Genomic DNA, 21,079 nt, shown 5'->3' on the forward strand with positions numbered 1-21,079 from the left:
ATAAATGGTTTTTGATGGCCTAACAAATGCAGCAATTGAGAACATCTGTTGCCAAGGCAGTGTGTTTCGTAATTCGGAAAAATTGTATTCTTTGGCAGCGAAAAACAGTACATAAGAAAATGAAAACGTACTTATGTATTCTTTAATAATTATTCTTTTCTAACTTCTGTGTGGACTGCTAGGGCAAATGTCCGCAGGTTTAAATCCCAAGGGCACATAACTCTGACTTTTCTAAAAATGATGCATATATTCTTTGTGAATTATCGCTTGCTTTAACTGTGAAAGAAAACACTATGAAGAAACGTGCACACCTGATAAGTTCTCTAGAGTACTTTTCAGGGTGTGTGAAGGCTACCAATCCGCACTAAATCAACGTCGTGGACTATAACCTAATCTCTCTTAGTAGTAGAATAGGTCCATGCCAAGCAGCGGGACAGTATATAATACAGGGCTGATATTATTTATATTTAACTTCCATATATTACAATCTTAGTATGAAAACTGTAACTGCTCAACTGAAACCAACTATTAGGGTTTTGTAAAATCCTTTAAAATATGATAAACCCATTCAACTAACTCAAATATAATCAACAATTCAAAAAGGTTCCATGACACTTTTTTATTCAAACGATTTGCAAATATTAATTTGATAAAAGGCTGATGTCTTCAATATTGGGGTGAATTTTTCATGGACGCTCGGCATATTTGTGAGGGTTTCATTCATTGAGGCAGACGAACGAAATGCCTCAGATATACAACCCGCTGTGTCCTGCGGTCCAGACATAAGCGGGTGGGCTGCACAACGCTTATGGATTGACGCATATATTAGAGTATTTATTAAAATAAACGTACGTAATTAAATATTTCTTATGAAATTTATTACGATTTTTTTCTGTTTCATAATTTTTTATTTGTTTTAATACATTGATTCTGTATACTATTTAATAGATTTTAATCACGAGTAAACACCAAAAGGCGATTCGAAACAATAATAACTGAAAGAATTTTATTACGGTATTCAAAGTTTAAAGTAGAAATCCCACAAAGAAGTATATAAAGAGAAGTTTGTACAATCAACTGTTGTCGACTTATTTCGATTTTTGTAGGGGGTGTGGAATTTAACAATAAAATACAGACAATGAAACTTTAATGGATAAAAGCCGACTTCCAGATCTTAAGCTTACTTTAAGCATTTACATTCAGAACACTATTTCTATTTTATTTCCACGTCATAAAAGGAATATTTTATCCTTGCAAAAATCATCTTTAATTTTGCACGTTTTACGGAACATCTATAAACTTATAGCGTTTGATTTTCGCTCACAGGTTTACCGCATCCCAAAGAGGATTATTAAAGTACTCTCTGCACGAGTACTGAATGAAAATTTCCACTCACTGACGAAATACGACGAAAGCGTGTATATATGAAGAAGATACGATTTTTATGATTTTGGCTTAGCTTTATGATAGTTTTATTCGATTCGAATAAAGGTAGCAAGAATGAAATTAAAGTGATAGCATCATGCTTCGATAATTCAATATTCATTCGTTAAGCTTTTTAGACTATAGTTTTTTTTTCATTCCATTGAATGACGAGACCAGCTTTGCCGTTCACCTGATGGTAAGCGATATGACCACATATATAGTAGAAACACTATCCAACACCTTGAATTACAAAGTATTATTTGGTATTCCACTGCGATCGCCATCCTGAGACAAGAGATGATGAATATTATGTTGTTATTGCCCCCAAATTTAGGTTAACCAATATGGTTACACTTAAATAGTATATTATGTTGTATGCTATTTTGCTTAACAGAACAACGTAGAAAGGTTTAAGTGACTGGTAAACATCAAGCAATTTTGACTCCGAAAAGATTACATTTTATTATATTACAGGTAGCATCAATACTCCGAAAGAAATTATAAATTTGAACAGGTTTTACGTGACTTTGAGAGTCTACTATCCGGACTCGCTTTTGAATAATGGGCGTTGAAAATACCGGCAAATGGCATGACCTAATTATTTCCCTTTAGATAAAATTAGGTCAAAATAATGTTACTAGTTTTACTAATAATATAAAAGCGAAATTTGTTAATGTTTGGATGTTTGTTAGAAGTAAACGCCGAAACAACTGAACGGATTTGAATGGTATTGGGCACATTGATAAACCATATCTTGGATTAACACATATGGCTATTTCTTAACCGGGTAATTTGCTCCCAAGGGACATATTGGAATTTTATAATCTAACTAGCTTTTGCTCGCGGCTCCACCCGCGTTATAAAGTTTTTCAGGCTAAAGTTTTCCGTTATAAAAGTATTAGTTTCCCGGGAGCCTATGTTCTTCCCAGGGTTTCAAACTGTCTCCATACCAAATTTCATCTTAATACGTTGGGTAGTTTTTGAGTTTAACACGTTCAGGCAGACAAATTCAGCGGGGGACATTGTTTTATAATAAATTTTTGTATAACTTTTTAAGAGGAACAATCCCATCATACATCATTGTTGCATAACTTTAACCGTTTACGCAGCGCACGCAACGGAAGCTCTCAAAACTAATAAATTGTCCCCGTATTTGCAACATGTTTCATTACTGCTCTGCTCCTATTGGTCATAGCGTGATGATATACAGCCTATAGCACCCCACAAATAAAGGGCTATCCAACACAAAACGAATTTTTCAGTTCAAACTGGTAGTTCCTGAGATTAGCAATTACTGCTCCGCTCCTATTGGGTATAGCGTGATGATATATAGCCTATAACAATCCACTAACAAAGGGCTATCCAACGCAAAAAGAATTTTCCAGTTTGGACCGGTAGTTCCTGAGATTAGCCATTACTGCTCCGCTCCTATTGGTCATAGCGTGATGATATATAGCCTATAGCAATCCACGAACAAAGGGCTATCCAACGCAAAAATATTTTTTCAGTTTGGACCGGTAGTTCCTGAGATTAGCCATTACTGCTCCGCTCCTATTGGGTATAGCGTGATGATATATGGCCTATAGCAATCCACTAACAAAGGGCTATCCAACGCAAAAAGAATTTTGCAGTTTGGACCGGTAGTTCCTGAGATTAGCCATTACTGCTCCGCTCCTATTGGGTATAGCGTGATGATATATAGCCTATAGCACTCCACGAACAAAGGGCTATTCAACGCAAAAAGAATTTTTCAGTTTGGACTGGTAGTTCCTGAGATTAGCGCGTTCAAACAAACAAACAAACTCTTCAGCTTTATATAATAGTATAGAAGTATAGATTTCTTGAATAGATGGCGCTATGAATCGTTACAATGGTGTAGGGTCTTATATAGTGAAAAAGGCTTTCACGAGAGCGGAACCGCGAGCAACATCTAGTACCTTAAAGTGAATAATTCGAGTAATTTTTATACGAATATATTTTAAATATACTTGTTAATACTGTGTGGAAACGTAGCCAAACAGAATCAAACTTACAATCAACCTTTATCCAGATTATTTATTTAATATCCGAATAGTTTTGGTGTATTATTTACAATCGGTTGAAAGCCTTTGTTCAACGTTTATATTGGAATACGGATTGAAAACTGTGTACTTTCGGAATCAACTTAGGCAACATAATATAATTATATTATTTTAAAGCGGCGGCAACCTAGTAGGGTGTGGAACAGATAGCCGAGACGAATGTCTGCAAGTTCAAAACCCAAGGGTTAAGCTTCTTACTTTTCTTTTTTATTTAAAACTTACTACGTGTTGTGTCCATAATGTTATGCAGGCTTTATGACATTTTTTACATTAAATATCGATCGTTGATATATTTATAAACAAAAATTTAACTGCATACATATTTATAATATCTCATCTTTACTCCATATCCCATTTCTTGGTAATGAAGAACTATTAATTTATAACAGAGACCTAAGAAAAAAATTTGAAATAAATACCTAAGAGTGTCAAATACCTTCGGGTTAGTGATGGCTTTGTGGAGCAGTGAACGTAAATATCGTTAGCTATATGCAGTGCTCTATACAAACCTACATAGATAGACGTGTTGATAGATTATGCGATACGCTTCGTTGGTTCCAACAAGAGGTATGGTTACTTATGTCGACGTTTGAAATATAATAAGATAATCTTTGGCCAATATTTGATGAATTATTTATTGACAAGGGTTTTAAAGTCAATCTTGATACTTTGAATAAACCGTGCCAGTGTACGGCGCTCGTTACCTTAGAAATTAAATAAATACCATAATACTGGCTAAAATGCCCTACAAAACGAACCAATGTGCATTCACAGTTGACACTGTAGCTTACCAGCAAAAATAGACGCTATGGATACCCAAACAGATTCGCAGAGGAAAAATCTATCTAAACACAAATAGCGTCACAATCGCAAATCGGAAAACAATCAAGACTTTTTATCCTACAAATCTATTTGTATGCGTCTATTCGCGAGGGTAAAGACCGTAACGCAAGACAGTTTTATTTAAATCGAATCTCTATTGGGAGCGGGAATCGAACGGCGGACGTACGAAAGTAGATTGGAAAAAAAAGTATGAAACGGGTACACAGTTTCTGAACTTTAATTAAGATTTACCACAGTCCTAGTTTTAACTCTTAATGCTGTCCGGATGTCCTTTTCCGCAATAAAATGTAGTCTGATTTTTTTAACTATCTTGTTCTGAATGTAGGTATTCTTTTTTAAATATTGCTTTAATCATAAATTACAATCATTTATTTCTGAAACATAGGGAAATACAGTTTTTATTAATATCCGTAGACTTATTATTTAATTTTGTGTTGTTATTCTAGGTAATAATAATATTATTTCTACATTAAAAATCTTTATAATAGTATAGATAGTCTTGTAAACATTTTAATCAGTGCCTCGTTTAATCAATGGGTTGTCAATACCTTTAATGATTAAATGACGAAGAAAAAATGCAACGAACTGTGGATTTACTTGTATTCCTGCCAAGTTGTCAGTTCCAATAGAGTACACGTAAATGTGTTAAAAATTGATTAGTTAAACTAATAATAGGTATACCAAAGATTGTGGCCACACTTTTGTAGGGATAGGCCCTTTGTCGGTACAGCCGAAGCCACCAGAACATAACTATGAGAATATTATAATTAAATAAAGAATATAATATATTTACATTTTTTTATAAACATACCTACATATAAGTCCATGAGCAATTTGCCCGCCTAAAACTATGTGCCACGACTAACCATAACCAAATACCTTATAATCCAGAATGTAGAATGACAAACCTCGCTTATGACTAAACACATCATCTTGAGATTAAATATGTCTCATAATGCTCAGTAATTACGTTACAATGTTCTCTAACAATACATGCAACGTACGGCTTGAGGCAGAAATAGGAGACGTGATAGTTCCTACTACTTAGAGCCGTATTGATCAATCAATCTTATATTTAAGAACGATCTTAAGTAGGCATTTAATGTATACAACTATTTATTAAGCAAAGTTTAAGTTGTCATTTAGAAGCATGTTCTCAGCTGAATCGGCGTTGTTTAATAAATAGAACTGTTGTCTAAATTCTTCATATAATGTGACTTAAGATATCATGTGAGATGTGGGTATCTATTTATTAAATGCGAACTTAAGATGCTGACTTTAATTTGACAGCATCTCAGCTGATATAGAACTGTATAGCGAAATTGAGTTGCATCTATTATTTCGGTCCCTAGACAGATTATCTCACGCATACAAGAGCTCGAATTCTGTACCATCTTATAATAGGTACAATGTCCTTCAAATAATAGAAATCGATAGCTTAGTTGGGAATGGAACGGACTGCCGAGACGATGGCCTCCGAATTAAAAACCTAAGGCACACATCTCTGACATTTCTTAGTTAGGTATGTCTATGTTGTTTATGAATTGTTGTTTTGAAATCTACATACCAAAGAGTTCCTTCTACATTAGAATTTCGAAGTATATGAAGTCTGCGAAGTAGCACTAGACCAGCGTGGTGGACTAAGGCCTACACCCTCTCAGTAGTAAAGGAGGCGCGACTTTAACAATGGACAGAATAATACAGGGACGATATTTTTATGTCCTCCAAACCAGAATGAAAGTTCTTGCATCGTACTGTTTAGATATAAATAGGAAACGCGGTAGTATCTACTACTCATATAGAAGATTTCATGTATGTCAGAGCCTTTGCACCTATAATCTGAAGCTTGATCTATCAACTTGATTCCTGAATAAGGCACCTGACCTCTTAGTACCACATCTTATTATTACCTCATACCTGTGCAAGCTACATACCTTCTGTGTTATTACCTCTATCTTATAATTAATTGATAATTAACGCTTATTACCTTACTATGGATTATGCTGCGGTGATTCTGAAACAAAGATATAATCTGTCATTTCGCATGATACAATTTTATATTAAAGAATGATGGATAAAATATTAGCATAGATTAAGACATGTAAAGTATTGATTTCTTAATCTTTTCTTTGATAATCATCTTTGCCTGGTTAAAGCACGATATGGGATGGAATAGGGCCTTAATATTTGTAAGTACAAGACGTTAATTTGTATTTCCTACGAAGCAAACGCCTTATACGCCGTATATTGTTCCTTTTTTTGTTTGTATGCTAATCTTTCGAACTAGTGATGTAAAAAATAATCTTATTCATAAGAAAGTAAGAATTCTTTTTTATGAGTAAAGACTGAACAACCACCTTCACTCATCAGCGATCAGTCCTTTTTTTAAGTGACGAGACGAGCTTGCCCTTCATCTGATGCGAAACGACCGCCCGTAAACAGCAAAAACACCATCCAACTCCCTAAATTACAAAGAATTGTTTGGTATTCCACTGCGCTCGCCATCCTGAGACATGAGATGTTAAGTCTTATTATGACCAGTAATTACTGTGTAGTTACACTGCCTTCAATGTCGTTCATTCGTTCGTCATTCGTTCAACCGGAACACAACAGTGACTTCACACTGCTACTTGGCGGCAGAAATAGACATTGCGGTGGTACCTTTTTTTTTTTTGGTTTCGCGGAGAAAGTCCCTTATTACTACCGCCCAGCCTTCGTGGGGGGCGACTGAGCGGTTATGCTGGGGTAACCGTGCCTTACGGCCCGGCGTTGAGCCGCCCGGATTTGATGACGACCTTCGGGCGACCGCCGGGCCGAGTCCCTAACCCGAGTACAATTAACCTATGCACGGCCTACCAGCTAAAACTCCGCGGTGGCCCTCTTCGGCGCATTAGGGACGGCTGCGGGCTTCCTCTGACGGAAGTGTCTAAGTATTCGTCCGCAGCCGCCCCTGCGCGGTGCCGCCTTGCGGCCCGTCTCCTATGGGGGGGGGGGCTCAGAAGCCCCCACGCACCGAAGTACGCCCTCGGCGTCTACGGCAGCATGAGGCCAACTACACACTGCCGTCCATCCCGGGGTCAACCGAAAAATGTGCAAGGATGCACAAAAATGCACTAGGGCGGACAGCCCCCTGCTGCCCGCCGACGACCCCCTTCGTGGCCCCTATTAGTCGCCTCTTACGACAGGCAGGGGATACCGTGGTGGAATTCTTCAAACGCCCCCATTCCACAGGGCGGATTGCGGTGGTACCTACCCAGGCGGACTCTCACATATGAGAGACCTACCAGCAGTAAGTCTTTACCTTCTTCAGTATTGCCATTTTATCAAAACATTAAACACAATCAATATATTTTTGGTTATGGTTGAGCTCTTATTGTATCGTATTATTCCGAAATCCAATCTGCGAATAATTATAATGACATAATATATTCGCGTTGCATTACTGTGCAAAATTCATTATTCGTTATATTATTATTATGAATTTATTTATTGTCAAAACAGCACAATGCCCATCATATTATGCGTTAGTTAATCTTATAACAACATATTATTATGATGGTAGTTTAAGCTCCTGAAATTTGAATTATTGGATTAGTAAAATTCACCAAACATTGTCAGTCATACAATAATTGTTCAAATTGTATTAATGGTAATTATGATAATAGAGTAATTTAGAATGCATAATGGTGAAGATTAAGAGCGGCGATAGCTTAGTTAGGTTTGGAATGGACTGCCGAAACGAATGTCCGCAGGTTCAAATCCCAAGGGCTCACACCTATGACTTTTTTAAAATGATGTGTATCCTTTGTGAGTTATTGTTTGCTTTAACGGCGAAGGAAAACATAGTGAGGAAACCTGCATGCCTGAGAAGTTCTCTATAGGAATTTTAAGGGTGTGTGAAGTCTATAAATCCGCACTAGGCCAGTGTAGACTAAGGCCTAATCCCTCTTAATAGTAGAGGAGGCCCGTGTCCAGCAGTGGGATAGTATTTAATACAGGGCTGATATTATAATATTATTATGCATAATAAGGGAGCTTGTGAGGCCGGGATACTGTCATATGGTCTAGAAGTATTTGACATGTTATGAAGCTCATATTCAGCATTAAACATAGATGATGATGACGATTAGTTTAGTATTTAATTTTATAATATAATGTACCTCGAGAATGAATTAACGCATAGTCACGCATACTTATAGTACAATTAACGTAATGGTTTGAATTAAGTAAATTTTTCTATGGAAATTTGAACAGCGATCCACAGAGGCAATCTATCGTTTAGGCAAACGTGCTCCTCAGTGCTTGTGTTATCAGGCGTATAAATATAGGCATATAAATAGGTAATAGGTACGATTGATGTTATTTAATAAGAGAAATAGAACGACCTCGGTGGCGTAGTTTTACTGCATGCGCGGTACGGGAGCGCTCTGAGGTTCTGGGTTCGAATTCCGGGTCGGGGAAAGTGATATTTGGGTTTTTCAGCTCACTATCAGCCCAGAGTCAGTAATTTGTGCCCGATATGGGCTGTAGGCTCGACCCCTATCACATCACGGGACGGAACACACCTGACGAAATGTGGGTGCCTGGTTGCCCATAGGCTAGCCCCCTATCACTTCATGGGACGGAACACACTTGACGAAAAGTGGGTGCCTGGTTGCCCATAGGCTTACTCCCTATCACTTCATGGGACGGAACACACTTGACGAAAAGTGGATGCCTGGTTGCCCATAGGCTAGCCCCCTATCACTTCATGGGACGGAACACACTTGACGAAAAGTGGGTGCCTGGTTGCCCATAGGCTAACTCCCTATCACTTCATGGGACGGAACATACTTGTCGAAAAGAGAGTGCCTTGGTTGCGTCTCTGCATACCCCTTCGGGAAACGCGTCTTGTGTGTTTGTTTTCTTTGTTTTAAATACGGGAAACACAATATGTTACAAAAAGAACAACTACCGAAAAATACCTAAACGTTAACTCACTCGATATGATCTATACGTTACTATATAAATGGCAGCTAGGGGTAATGGTTAGTGTTTGATATTTCGTAGCTATGATATAGATAGTAATTATGAATATAGCCTGAATAGGTAGGTTCGACCGCAGTGTTGTCACTGTCTCCCAGAATATCAACGCGGTGGTTTTGCTGTTGCTCCTTACATGGTCAATGTTTTCATATTCTTATGCTTTTCAACACTCTTTAATGCTTAGTGGCTAGGTCTATGCGTAAACCCCCATCATTAGTTTAAAGTATCAACCAGTGGCGAAGGGTCCGTATAGCCCGGCTGTATATTCTTGCCGGCTTCCTTTTCCTAATTTATGTAATCACTACATAGTATAAAACAAAGTCGCTTTCTCTGTCCCCACTTTGTATGCTTAAATCTTTAAAACTACGCAACGGATTTTGATACGTTTTTTAATAGATAGAGTGATTCAAGAGGAAGGTTTATATGTATAATAACATCCATTAAATAGTGGAGAAATATTGCACCCGTGCGAAGCCGGGGCGAGTCGCTAGTATCTTATTATAATTAGCAGGATTTGCAGATCGCATTTATGCATATTGTTAGTGTTAAATACATTAGAACTTTATGCATAATTACTCTATGGTATTTTTTATATATTGTCTTAGACGTCTGTCAATCTAAACAATTAATAAAACCGTGTTCCATAAAATAGCTGTATTAATTAATTACATGCAAAATATAACAGTTAGTTCTATATAGTTTGTTTCCATTTTGGAAATTTCACCCTTGGCCACTGGTATTAACAATTTCTTTGGCATTTTGATTATTCTTAGACGATTTGTAGAATTGCTTGATTGTACAAATACAGACTATGGATACTTATCAATACCTTCATCACAATAAAACTTTTGAAATCAAACAAGTTCTCTGACAATCTAGATATTGCTTCATTTACTCCTGGCAAACAATTTGATTCGCTGATATTTAATACAAACTTGTGAGGGCAAAGTACGTCATACTAAGTAATATCCTGCTCTAATGAATGAGTGTTATTTATATTTATTTAAATAAATCATCGTGAAATAGCGACATATAAACACATGTCACGTATTCTATTACACACATGTAAACGCCATACCGCGCTGTATATAGCGAACATAATCGTCTGATATCTCTGGTGACATACGAACGAGTTGAGTTGCGAACTTGTCGAGTTTGTTCTAATTTATAGATGTCTGTGTGAATACTAAAGGATATGCATAATACCTTTACTTTAGATAATTCTGAACCCAATGTTACATAGGGTTTTAAGTGTATAATGAGTGTTATGAGACTATCATACAGAGTAGATGGCCGTAATCTTAATATCTATACATATTATAAAACAAAGTACCCTTTTCTTAAACTCCATTCCTATATTTAAGTTTAACAAATTTTCTGAACTTTATAAAAAAATCGTTCAATAATACAACTAATTTAAAGAAAATTGGAAAACTACTTAAAGTAAATATATCTTTCCTTTTGTTTCATTATTCTACTTTGAAAGTTTATTTGCAACGTGGGAATTGGAACGTGTTTTAAGATATTAACTTATTACAAACTTAATACAACATTATTAAATTTTAAAACTATGTCTATTACGAATACTATTTAGCGATCGAAGTAAAAAATATAATTGCCCTTTATAGCTTACGAAACTAATTAAACTAAATTAAACCCCAAGCAGTAGTTTTAGGTATGCGGTATTTTATTTATTGTCGACGAGAATGTAATTTTCCACCATCATACACTTTTAGTATAGTAAAGAATTGTTCTACGAGAACAGCATTAAACTATTTACAGACTAGACAACAGACTCCATAAAGAATGCATTTCATACATACATAATTTGATTCAATAGCCTAATGAGGTACAATCTAATAAGATTCATGGATAAAATTTCTGGAATATAAATAACATTTTTAAATTTATCCAGTTACTATACTCGGTTATATTCAATAAATAACAATACACTAAAGTGAAACCTCATTATAACGTGTAAACAACTTTGTTTTTGAAACATTTTATTGTTTATTTACGTTGAAAAATTTTCTGTCATTGTTTTTACTTCAACGGGAATATGTACTGCAATTTGTATGCGACTGATTGTGTGGGTTTTATTTCATTGCAATGACGTTGCATATCTTTCCATTCAGAATTTTAAATTTAACCTCTGTCGATGCGTCGTAAAGCGATGGATTCAGCGGTTATCTGCACTGCTGCATGCGAGGGATTACCAAAGATCGTACGTATTGCGACATCGTTCGCGAAGTCAATCTCAGGATGGTAGAAATTTTCAATCATGTAAAATGTCTATACACATTTTCTATCTTACTTATTATATGCCAAAGTTTGTAAGATATGGGAATAATACCTATCAATAACCTTCGCAGATCCTAGTAACTGATCATAATTGTATATCTACTATACTTTAATGGGATGCTGGCTTGCAGAATTTTATGAATAGGGATATGGCGTTTAAAACTTCTGGATACATTCAAAAAAAAGCGCAGGAGCGCGACTGCTACTTTACGTCAATTTTCTGCGTTAAACATAGAAACCATAGTACAGTCAGCCACAAAAGCAGCTGAATAAATTCAAAATGTCAAATAGCCCTTAAATTTTGGTGTCCGTATCAACAATCGCTTTTTCGTCACTAATATAAACATTAAATGGTTTACTTTATTTTATATTAATAAGAAAAATATATCTCAATTGAAGTTAATGCGTTTTGAAGTTTTAAATTTATTCATGTACTTTTATGGTTGACTGGACAAAAGTGAATGCGCTTTATTCGAGCCATAAACAAAAATTCAAGCAATTATTTTTAAAATGTATTCTTTCAAATTTATATAACTACTAATGAAAATACGTGTGATTAACAGTTTCCAAAAAAGTTTTACCCACATTAAAATAAATCTCTACTCTACAATTTTGTCGCTGTATTATATTATATACCTACATGTTATATAAAATAAAAAAAAATGTAAATTACGTTTATCATTTCATGTTAAATCGTCACTGCTCGTTATCCTTACCGCGCGTGTGTCACCTATAATTACAACATAACTACACGCTTTGGTGTACGTTACTCGGTAATGCGGCATGAATGCCCACAGTGACATGCGAGCGGGAGCCGGTGCATAACTAATTGTGCATTGTCTTGTGGGTTTTTAATTGTTCGATGAACAAAGCAACAGTGTGTTAGGCTCGGAGGAACTAACACGGAATATTTTAGGTTATGTCATGTATTGAGATCACCTATTGTATTGACCAGGCAGTCTTGATATGAGTTAACGATCGTTAAGTACTACGGATGCGATTTAACTGTCAGTTAGGTGTCAATTTAATATAAATTTTGACAGTTGATTTCGGTCTAATCGCATGGCCAGGATTTTACGATCGTTACCTTATGTCGATACTACCGCCTAACGTATGTAAATAAGAATAGAAGGAATGATTTAATATTTTAGTAGGCTGTTTAACTAACATAAGATAGTAAAAATATTTCACGCATGTACGAAAAAAATATCTTTACCAACGTCCCTACAAAAGACTTCGTATTCACTTAGTCTGCTAACGCCTTTGAAAATTGTATGTTGTACAATAGATCTATTATAAGTATAGGGAAAATAATACCAGCTCTGTATTAAATACTGCCCACTGTATAGCACGGCCTCCTCTACTACAGACAGGGTTTAAGCCTTAGTCCACCACGCTGGCCTTGACGAGCTGGCAGAAGAAACATACTTTCGAACTTTCATGGATAATTTTCAGGTATGTAGGTTTTTTCACGATGTTTTGCTTCACCATTGGAGTGAACGATATCAGATAAGCAATGCTTGTAACTTCGAAAATTCAGAAGTATATGTCATGATTTTCGAAACCGCGAACATTCGTATCGGCAGACGTACGATCGTTTCATTCCCAAATAGGTTATCGTGGTAGAAAAGTATGTCTTAATAGGAATACCAGGCCAACATCTCGGGTCAACTGAGGCTTCGGATCACTGCCCGGAATATTATAAGGGAGGACTGCAATTGAGCGTATATAGGCCGATTGAAAATATCGCGATTCTAAAATGAAAAAGAAAGCAATTTATTTATAGCTGTTATTTTATTAATACATTTCCGAAAGGTTAATGGTCAAGCTAATGTTTACTGTTATAGAATCATTTATCATAATGAACAGAATGAAATTAATTAATTATTCTTAAGGTGACCAGAGAATATAAACTTGGGTAACAAAGTAATTCAAATGTAGATTAAAAAGATTGATAATGTGTTTGTTTGGTAAGCTTAACTTGACAGCTGTAATCCCATGTAAACAATGTTTTAGCGAGTCTTAAATAATTAATTAAAGATATTTTAATAATAAAGTAATAAATGTAAGGAAAATATGAAACAAAAATCTTCGTTGTTTTAACTCTATCACGCTTGTAACAGAGGCGAAGAATTAACATTTTCTAGAAGAAAACAAACATATCTTATTTACTATTAACGCAATTCACAGTATAGACAATTTCATCCACGAAGACGCGCCCCACTATTATCCCTAATCACTTAAGTGTGCGTGAGAAGCACGAGAGCACACGCACACTACGATGGACAGCGTCGGAAAAAGTGCTTCGATCAATCCCCTTACCCCGCAACGCCCCCGCTCAAATGGTTGTGGGGCGCGTCTTTGTGAATGAAATGCCTACTTCACAAATTTTTAAAGGTACGCCAGTAGAAATGGGTCAATAAGAAATCTTCGCCACTGTTGTAGAATCTATAACTGCCACAACGGACCGCCATTTTTCTTTAATATAATATAATATCAGCCCTATATTATATACTGTCCCACTGTTGGGCACAGGCCTCCTCTACTACTGAGAGAGATTTTTTTATAACATTTCTTTTATAAAACTTATATTAAATATTCGTTAAAATCCTTGCAATGCCTGTGTCGGCACCACGAGTCAGTGTTATAAATATTATATATTAGTAGATAAGAGTATTACGAGCTTGTATCCCCGAAATTCTTTTATTATGAGTATAGATCACATATTATTTTATAACTAGGTTTGGCTCACGCATGCTAGAATTTATAAGATTATTTAAAAAAGAAACATTTCGAATATCGAAGCTTAGTATTTACTCGTACAATATTTATAGTTTATAGTATTAATATCGTTATCATAAAAATACGTGCTCCAAATGTTGGCTGAATTTGCATATCGAATAGTTATAGTACCTATACAGTTTTTTTATGCGAAATGAAATCACATCTATCGTCTTAAAAATATAATTTTATAATAAGTTACTCGAACCGTAGATAAAAAAGTGGAAGTTTCGAACAAAAAAAAAAACAATGTCAGAATTTCCAGTCATAGTGTTTTTGATTCAATAATAGCAGAGTCTAATGACTCGTGTATTTTAAGTCTCTGTGTATGTAAATAAACATTCAAACAACATAAAATATTGCTCCACAGGTTTCATTTTAAAATAACAACAATTTGTTGTTCATAGTAAATGCGAACGAACTCGCGTGCAAAAGTAGGCAATAAATTAATATTAAAATTATGATTATTACGTAAAATGTTGACTCTGTAGATCCTTATTTATTTTTTGTTTTAAAATACGCGAGAAATGTAGGCAAGTTTGTTATGAAGGGTTCTGTATAAACATTATGAACCACTGGAATCTTATAGGTATTTAGTGCAAAGAAAATGTAAGATATAGTATAATTTTAAATATAGGTAAATGGAACCATAATTCAGCAATACTTCGCTTCAATAGGCTGGGGAGAAATATAACTCAAGTGAGGTTGATCAAGGTTTTTCCAAAACTACACATGTAATTTTTTTACCCACTGCACCAGACGGTAAAGGTAGGGTCTAATAGAATGTCGACTAACGAAGATGATTAACCCTCGGCAGTCGACACAATTATGCCGTCCTGTTGGAACCGGATATATACAGGGTGATCCCGGAACGCGAAACACTCGCGTGGTCTACTATGGCGGGTTTCACCACCTTGTGTACGGACCACCGTAGCGACCACACTATCCAGGCGGATATGAAATATATGGTAATATGCTGGTGGTAGTCATCAGCAAATGTGGGTCATATTTTCAGGTCAACTCTTCTAATTATTTTAAGTCGCCCTGCGATAGAAACAATATAGTAAAGCCAAAAGTTTATTACGAAATATCAAAATCAGAGCTAGAAAAAATACATATACCGCTTGCACAACGAACCCTAAAAAAAAAACTGAATAAATCGTCACATATCAGGGCCATTAATTTCTGTGCGTTGTCGCTGTGGGCGTTTTATTTTTGTCGCAGCGTTTATAGAGATGAGGAAAGCGCGCCAGATTAAAAATTACTTTGTAAAATGTATTTTTTTATTTAATCCACAGTAACTGTGGGCGAGAGTGGCGCTTGCATTAAACGTGGATCAAATACTGTGTAATATCAATATCATGCCAATTGGGATATAGTTAATATTTATAACTGGTGCTAAGTGCGGTATCCATATTTTCAATTGCAATGTGCGATAACGTCCACTTTTGATATAGCTATTCTAACATTCTAATAGACTTTAGATTTTACAAACGTTTCTGTTCTATCATATTGTTTTCTTATTTATTCGTTTGCTGTGCCTACGTTACATATTTATGGTATATCATTCCTATATGTTTATTTGTTTTCTATTAGCGTTATGGACAACTAGCGTTAGGATTTCTTTTTCGACCGTGTTCTTGTAAAGGATTTTTAAAATACAAATTCAAAAGATGGCGCTGTATTTGTATACATTAGAGACCGCAGTCCGCGTTGCCTCAACGCGATCTAGTCTAAAATTTGCACTTGGCATTTATATTGTTATGCTTTCGATATTCGTTATCGTTTTCAGAACTGTAACTCTAATGTCCCTTTTTAAATAGTAAGAATTTTTCTTCTTATATTATTTTGGAACTATCAAGCTCTTTTCCAAACTGAGCTTCAGTGTTGCAACATCAAAATTGAAAGCCAAGACTGCTCTTCAAAACATATATCTATTTTCTAACAGTTTCTTTATTGGCACGTTTTCCGATCACGTTTAGATATTAAGGTAAAAAAACAAACGAATTCTTAAATCGGAAGAACTACTAAATGAGACCTAATAAAAAAATCACATTGCGTCAACTACATGGGAACATTGAAAAATGAACAGATAAACAGTAAATTTTATTTTAATATTCATATGTATGTGACACGCGACACTTCGGGATCCCTGGATGATGTCCAATACGAAAACATAAATAGAATGGAGTTTATTAAAAATATACTAGTCATTGAAGCCGCTCTCTGGACTACACTAATGATTAAAGACTTTCTTTTTCCAGTGGACGCGTACAATAATTTTTATTGGGTGTTAAGACTTAATTATTTGAGTGATTATTAATTTCAAATCTTATTTTGTATATCATAAGGCATTATTTATTACGTATCAATTAATATAATTTTAGAATTATTCATTTCATAGTATATTATTTCAGTGTTTTGACGGAATGATTCTCTTTGTCAGCATACTGTAATATTATATTGATTTTTTAGCTTTTATAGTCAGAGAAAGGTTTCTTATTTAGACCACTGGCAAAGTAAACTGCATTATTATTAAATATAATATTTTATTGTTGTTACTTCATTATGAAGCCGTAGTGGCGTCATTCCAGGTGTTCTTAGCTACTTCCTACTAAGTAGAGTTGATATCTCTGTATCTCTCATCTTTACTAATGAGCCAATTAGCCTTCATGTCTTCCGTTACAGTGTGAAAAATAAATGAATGCTATTAATCTACATAACGAAGAGATAAGAGTTTTATATGTAATCTAAAACTTGATTCTAAAAACTCTTTTACTGTACTAACTATATTATCCATTTTCATTGCTCACTTTAATCAAGAAAAACTTTGAACTGCGAGGAAATTCTATGATGAAAATTATTTTATTTTATTAATTTTTTTTTACTTATTATTGTACAGAAGAAATACGGGAAGTAAACAAGAGTAATAGAACATAAATCAGCCATTTTAAAAATTATTTTCTGTCTGTTTATGTGTTTGTTTGTTAACGCATATCTCTGAAGTTACTAAATGGTTTTTCCTGTAAATACCTAATTTTTACAGATGGAAAGACTAGTGATCGAGTACAAAATATATGTTATTTCGTTAAAATTGTATATTGGAGAAATATAAAATATGTGTTATGGTATAAAAAGACGTAAGGCACTCACGCCTTTTCCTCAAAGGGGAAGGGAGAGGCGCAACTGTTGCACGCACATTTAGCTGTGCGTATTCCGTTCCATCATATTTTAGGGGTCGAGCCTATCTTTAAGAAATGGAAGCGGAATAAAGTGGATAGAGTTGCTTGTGGCTCGGCATGTCACTCACCATACGAAACCCAATAGCTGGCATTTGCCTTTTGTTCCCTAAGTATGACGTCAGTCAAACCTATCCAAACTTACTATAGACAGAGAAAAGTACAGAGCATGACTGTACTAATTCCAAATTATTTAAAATAAACTTTATATAATGCATTGAATATTCTTGTAATCTTCGTTTTAAACAGCGCTTCATACAAACAATATTCAAACTTGAAATAATTCGTGTGTATTTTCGGGATGACATATTAAATATGTTGATGTGCGAATCGAAACTGCGACCTTACGTTCCTCAACCTCGCCGACGCCTCGAAAATTATTTCAGTCATCACTTAAAATAATATCACATTTGTCGCGGAAGTTTTTGCATGTACATAATATATAACTATGCATTGCAACATAAAATAGTTTGACTGCAATATTAATATTTATATCAAATATTATTGTAGTGCGCATAGGCCTGGATCAATCATATTAAATAGTAAGATTTGTTAGACCAAGAAATATAAATAAATTTAACCTAACATTAAAAATGACTTCAATGCGAAATACGATAATCAACGAACAAGGCTTGAATTTTCAACCATAATATAAAAATTATTCGTAAGATAAAAAACGCAAACGAATAAAAAATTAGAGTTATTTAATTCAGGGTCATGTTCACATTGAGTTATTAAATGAAACCATATACTAGTCATTACCTCTGGTAACATTGTGCCGAAAATCATCCATAAATAAATACCATAATCAAATATTATGCTTCTATTACTTTTTTGATCTTTTGATAATTTTGTAATTTCGTACAAATACGCCTGCGTAAATGTATTTCTAACAGAAAGTATAACGTTGCTATTGTGACAGATTCTCTTGTAGTCGTATTATTGGCATTGGGCGTGTAAAATTAAAATGCCTTCTTATTTTTTTTATTTTTTTTTTTTTATTGATCACCAACACAAATTACACCAAAACATATTACAATAATAAAGTTATAATATTAACTAGCTAAGTGCCATTGTAGTTATAGGTGAAGACTGCATGCAAATTATATTTGACAAAAAAAATATGTTTCTAAAATTATTAACATATCATAATAATACTCTAAAGATTAAAAATAAGGAAATTAAAATGAATCAATGGAATTGTTACAATTAAAAAAATCTTAGTGACTAATAAAGCCTAAAATTAAAAGAAACAAAATTAAATCAATTATATCACATTTAGTTTAAACAAAAAATATTAAATAAAACAATTCTAATATAAGATAATTAAAAAAATTGAAATATATAAACAATTGATAATATTTATTTAACTTATTGATAATATATATTTTGTTTAAAACTTATACTTTTTTATTTTACATCTACAGTTTGAGTAATTTATTCTAATATATGTTATTTTCAAGAAGATAAGTATGTGATTTCATTTCGTTACGTAATGTGACAATGACTATAAAGTGGTCAATTGGTCTCACTTTTATATTCCATTAGATTAAAATAATATGGTCAAATAACTATTATGCAAAATACAAAAAGATACCAGCTTCAATCTTCAAGCATAGAAGATTGTCGGCTTCGTCGCATATTTCACTAAAGTTATAGAGTATGATAAGTAATAATGCATTAGAGAGTAGTTTAACTTGCCTATTTGCATTCCGTTAGAAGTTGCGATGCGGTTCTCTGGACTCCTATATCAACGAGATGAATTAAATGATGAAATATTTGCATAGAACAATTGTTACGTAGGAACAAGTTGGCTTCACTCGCTAACTGATTAATTCAAGCTTACTTTTCGAATTAATTTGCCATAACTTTCAAGTGTTTATAGACACAATATGCATGTGAATCATGATTTCGTATGTTTACGTGAATATAAGTAAATAAAATTACTTCAGGGATTTATAGATAATTGTTTTTTTTTATTGTTTTCTTATGTTTGTTAATCCTCGTAACTATATTTTACACGGAGGTGGGAGGTGTCAACTGACAGATATACTTACTATGGTAGTTAGAAAATTGTACCTTATTTCATGTACCACATAAAGATTATTATTAGTACATACTATTATTATTTTTTTATTGCTTATGTTTCAAAAACAGCCTTCACGATAAAAGAGGAGAAATGAGACCAGTCCGTAAAGTAGTTTAATTTTAATTTCACTCATATTTTTCCACGTGGCGGGACGAAGCTGGATGAGGACTGCCCTGAACATAACAACCTAGTATGCATTGCAAGAAGCCTACATTCAGCATTGGGTGATTATATAGGCTGAAGATGAAGAAAAGAATATTTTTTTATCCTGGCACTGGTTGGTAATACTGCCTTGTATTGTGACTAGGTCCAATTTAGTGTGCCTAGGCATTAAGCCGATCGTTCATTGCCAACTAAAGTAAATTAGTTTAGTGGGCGGGAGACGATTGGCTTTATTGTATCTGTAATAGAACTCAAATGAAAAATAACCTATCGAAAGCGATTGCCTCCTTCAAGTTGTTCGCCAGAACTATAATGACCTATTTTAGGAGAAAATAAAACCAAAGCAAATTCAAACCTGAAGCGTTGAAATTTTGTGGAAAACAAAATTTTCACGCTTCAATCATTTGATTTTACAAAACACAAAATGTGCCAAAATTTGCGTATTAATGCGTTCTTTTAGCTATTTTGTAGTCTTAGATGCTTCCGAATAAGTCATCGTTAATCTATTTCAATATAAAATATTTCTATTTAAAACATAAATCCAAAGACAATGGAAGCAAAGTTTAGTAAGCCGCTATGTACCTACTCGTCAGTAAGTACATTGTTTGAGTTAGAAGTTACGTTCCGCGACACTGTTACAGGATATTTTGGATAAGCTTGTACAGAGTTTGTGCACGTACTTACTTTTAAGCCTGCTTTTTATACATAGCACGAATATTAGTATAAATATTTTGGAAAATAAAACACAATTTATTAGTATTTTTTTAATCAATAAAAGAAAAGAAGAAGGTATTTTTCCATTGATGATTGATATAAAACATACCAAACACTGGTGGCGGAACGTAAAATTTTCACAAAGGGAATCCAACACAGTATATAGGTAGGTACTAACTACTAATATAATGCATAAATGCGGTCTACATATCATTCTTTTGATGATTAAGTTCTACATTAAGAAGCCGGCTGGAATCGGTTTATGAACATTTCTAAACACTGATGATAATATCAGATTCTACTACAAAATTTGTAGCAAATAGAAACGGGGCAAAAAGGAAATCTAACGCCTAAATTTAACTAATACCAGACCACGTAACCACAAGAATTCTTCATGCGTCAACCTTTCCACTTTAGCT

General features: G+C 34.3%; 1 protein-coding gene across 2 annotated transcripts in view; it reads right to left on the minus strand.

Moving 5' to 3' along the window:
* The window catches only part of LOC115448049 (octopamine receptor beta-2R), a 106,775-nt gene that overhangs the window by 49,185 nt on the left and 36,511 nt on the right, over positions 1 to 21,079 (minus strand). Inside the window, exon 2 of one of the 2 annotated variants that reach the window (XM_037440121.1) lies at positions 6,337 to 6,363. The exons of the other annotated variant lie outside the window; for it this stretch is intronic. The gene's annotated coding sequence lies outside the window, so the exon portion shown is untranslated. The remainder of the gene's footprint in view (positions 1 to 6,336; positions 6,364 to 21,079) is intronic. 2 annotated transcript variants of the gene reach the window in all.

This window comes from Manduca sexta, chromosome 18 (assembly GCF_014839805.1).
Source record: "Manduca sexta isolate Smith_Timp_Sample1 chromosome 18, JHU_Msex_v1.0, whole genome shotgun sequence".
NCBI classification, from domain to species: Eukaryota; Metazoa; Arthropoda; class Insecta; order Lepidoptera; family Sphingidae; genus Manduca; species Manduca sexta.